Below are 4,412 nucleotides of genomic sequence, written 5' to 3' on the forward strand. Positions count from 1 at the left end.
TGCAGCTTTGAGATGTTTGGTGTGATGAAAAACGTCTGGATTCCACGAGGAGTTTTGCATAAACACGATGATTATGGGATCAGTGTTTGTGTTAATGCCTATACTGCCACCAGGCATGAAGGTGAGTTTCAAAATAGTAACTGTTTACCACCTTAAATGGGAACCTAGCCCCTGCGTGAGGCTCGAGGCAACTGTGTGGAGCATTAAACTCAGACACATGTCTCCATGTGTCTCGTCAGGGGAAAGAAGTTCATTTGTGATCTGTGGCATTTTCCGAATTACACTGATTAGTCAAAGAAGGTCATGAAAAGGTGTTACATTTGTCCCCGACTCAAAGGGGACTGTCACCTTGTTTACGAATATTCAACATTAATCAGTGCATTTCCTCCATGACATTTACTGATTGCAGTTACATAAACAAACAAATTTCATGCAGATTCCCAGTACCAGTTCAAAACGCACTAGAACTCTCTCTCTTTTTTTTTTATTTCAATCAGAAAAATCTAAATGTTCAGTGATCTCTAACAAAAGCATACAGACCTATGATGGATAAAGAGACCAGTTATTGTTGAGACAGGGATCATGGTTTGTAAGTGTTTTGTGGTGTCAGTGGAGCATGGAAAGCTCATACACAGCAGGGGACCTCTGTTTTACCCAACACGACTGATCCAGTGAGATATGGCTCCTGACTTCAACTATGTTATTAAATTTTCACACATTGCTGACCGCAATATCATCAGGAGCAAACACTCTCTGCTGTGTACCCTCAGGTGCCCAGGCTTGTTTACTTCTGGTAGTGTGTGTGTGTGTGTGTGTGTTTGTGTGTGAGTGTGCGTGTTAGTGTTTGCATGATTCCGGATTGTGAGATACGGTAAAGTCATTTGAAGTCAGTGAAATTATTTCCACCTCTAGCACCAATAGTGCTTTACTGATTTATTTTACCTATTTATTAGGTCAACACAGACCTAGTCCTGCAAGATTAGTTTTTAAATCCAACTCAGCTTTAAACAAGTTGTAATGGGACATGGGTGGAAAATAAAATGGCAGTAGTATAGTGTGTGATTTGCAACTGTTACAAGCATCTTCCTGCTAGTCATTCGCTCTTTGTAAGCATCTCATACATCAAATCACCGCTGCCTTAGTCAATATAATGTGGAAGAACACCTCAAAGATGACTCAGCTGTTTAGTGAAGCAGTAGTTTCTCCTCATAAGAATAAAAATTCAGACCTTTGTTCGTATCACTTTGGAATAAGAATGAATTTAGAAATATGCTTTTACCACTAAGGAGTGACACAATGCACTTTGTCTATTTGCAAACCTTTAAAAATAAAGTTTAGTTCCAGAGTGAAATAGGTGTGACCCCTGTGAATTTATTCATTTAGAACTTTTTTTTTTTTACATGATTCTTTTTTTTTCTTCCAACCTCCTTCAGGCACCAGCACATTGTCTATTCAATTTCACTTTAATGTGAGACCTACCTGCCTCAACTGGAAAATATCTCTGGGTATAGTTTGGTGCAGTGCTAAAGTTCCATTTTCTGCGTTCATTACGATGGGACTGTCGAAGCTCACCGCTGCACCCTGTGTTTACTGAAGCTTTGTATCACAAACACTGTGAGGCTGAAGAAGGCTGCTCATGTAATGGATATTCTGAAGCCAATGTGCCACTTAAGCCCTTCAGTACATGCTGTTTTTTTTAGCAAAATGTGCTGTTGGGTTCACTATCTGTCTTACACCCTGTGTAGTTGTTCTAATGAACCACAACTTTGCACGGGAGGCTGTGGAGCTTTTTCAGACTTCTTCTGGTTAAGCGGTTGCTTCAAAATGATATTGTGCACAAGAATTAGTTGTTTAGCTTTAGGTTCTCAGTTTGCCCATTAGATTAAGGTAGATTTATGATCTTGCTTGGTGAAACTAATGAGCTCCAGCATTGCAGCTCAGTCAGGAAATAACAGTCTTGCACTCTAAGCCCTGGTGTTGGTCAAAACGTGTGAGTATAATGAGGAGTTTTGTATCTTTATCTTCCTTGGTTGTACTCTCTCCTTGCACTATTTTAGGAGCAGTATAACTGACGTCAATAAAGGTTTTTAAGAATGAGAGTTAATGCTGTATTAAAACCAAGATGTTTCCATATTATTCTTTCACACAGCCACTGTGGATTAAACTTGTTAGGCTGTAAAATTGTGAACTGTCTTCAAGGGCGAAAAAGCAAATTCTTAAGCCACGTCCATTGTCGACCCACGGTTTCAGTGAAGAACTGCTGGGAATAAAATAGGGCATGTCTGAAATGGAGGTGGCCTTGCTGGCACGGCATAAGCAGGCTGTCTTCTGAATGTCTTGTTGCACTTAACTATTCTGGCACAATGGATGGGAAGCTGTACGTGAGAGAGCATGTGCAGCAGACACAAAGAACGAGAGGTGCTAAACAGCTCTGACATGTTGTACAGATGTGGATGTTATATGTTTTGATTTAATTACTTCTCTGTATTTAGCACTGAGACTGTGCCGCATCACTGTGGCATATACCATCATGTGTGTCTCTAAAGGCAATTTTACATATTTTATTTTGCGCTTCAACATATTATATATTTTTTTCTCTCTCCGTCGCTTCTTGGCCTTGAGCGAGTGCCAATACAATCTTTTTTTAGGTTGTTTGACAATGACAGACATCATGATTAGCTGAGCCCACGTAATCACTCATACAGGAATAAGGTCTCTGAAATATACTGAGCTTAAGGTCTGAAGGTCTATAAATTGTAAGTGCAACAGAAATGTATTACTTCTTCATATCTGTTAATAAAAACAAGACACTAAGTTTTTCCCTTCAGAAATCTGAGAGACGTGTCATAAGTGCTTTATTCAGCATTAAAGTCCTTATAGAAACATAACTCAGAGGGAGGTTGTCAGGATGGTCATGATGCAGGAGATGAAGGGGAAAAGAGAAAAAGATTGAAAACCACTCACAAAGTGGCTTTGGAGACTAATTACGTTGTATGTGTCACCTTACAGTGTTTTGAGGGGTGAAAGCAGTGATATGTATTCAGAGCCTGAGGGCACAATCTTATTTTACATTCAGCCTCTTCTGTTGCTCCCCATTGCTGCAGGGAGCTATTCAAAGTTTTAACATCAAGTGACATTTACAGAGCAAAGAATCGTCATGTTTGCTTTCTCAGTTGACACTTGTGAGATTTGCCATTGTTTTGTTTGCGGGCAACATGATGTCCACATACTTAAAAAATGTGCAGAGCCTATGTGAGTCTATGTCCTGGCACTGATTATGTCAGCCTGTCATAAAATATTAAAAGAAATATAAAAAATGCACATGGAAACATGAAAAGCAGCAAGGCATAGAGGGGATTTACATTTATAAATATGTCATGCATATGCATGTATATGTTGATTTTTTTTGTCTCAAAGGCTAAGAAGGCTAAGAAGCTTCACTCACATTGAGAGGAAATCAGCTGACCATGAGAGACATCTAGCGGTAAATACTGAAACGTCCTCTGGTGTCACTTTGAATACCAGATATTCTGGAATTTTGCTGCATCCAGCTGGATGGTGATGAAAAAAATGAAACTTACCCTGATTGCAAAATAAAAGAACACAAATAGTCAGGAGTTGCATCTTGACAGATAAAAATAAGTGTTCTTCCAGAGATGTCATCAATTATTTATATATATATTTGTAAATGTATATGCCAATACATCACCACAACAATGTAGCTTACACTGTATGTAGCTTTGTAGTTGAAGCTATTGACTGTGACACAACTTTGAATTTATTGAAACAGAATAATAAATAAAAAGAATAAAAAAATAATAAAATCAACAAATGAAATTAAAGAGGATCCATAATAATAATAATAATAATGATAATCATAAGAAGTGTCTATAGAGCATCACGGCCACTGTAGAATAGTACATAAAGTTACAACTTTTCTCTCAAACATTATCTTTGATCCAATAACAGGTTCGTACATTTGTATTTGTATTGTGTTAGGAGTAAGTTGCCTCCAGGGAGCGCCCGTCTCCAGTATTTAATGTGTTGTCTACCTTTTCCACCTGCCTGCAGCAAGTGTCAAGCGAAACGGGAAAACTCCTAGATGAAAAGGGAACGTGTCCTTCAAAATAAAAGCAAAACGCAGAAACCCCCTTTATTTATTATTTTATTTATTTTTAGAGTTTATAAGCTCTTTAAATCATCAATAAAAACAGATGGACGTGTGTTACAGCATCCTGTGGAAGACGTGACTAATTATTTAAGTACACATTATGTTTAATTTGAAAGTATAGCCAACCGGAAAAGTGCTGCTTTATGTTATTCCGGTTGGCTTGACAACCGTCCCCCTTTTTTCCTCCCTCCGCTGGCCTCCTCCCCTTCTGGGAACTCACCACCTACAACAAGTTTGACAG

The sequence above is a fragment of the Channa argus genome, chromosome 15 (assembly GCF_033026475.1).
Source record: "Channa argus isolate prfri chromosome 15, Channa argus male v1.0, whole genome shotgun sequence".
Classification (NCBI taxonomy): Eukaryota; Metazoa; Chordata; class Actinopteri; order Anabantiformes; family Channidae; genus Channa; species Channa argus.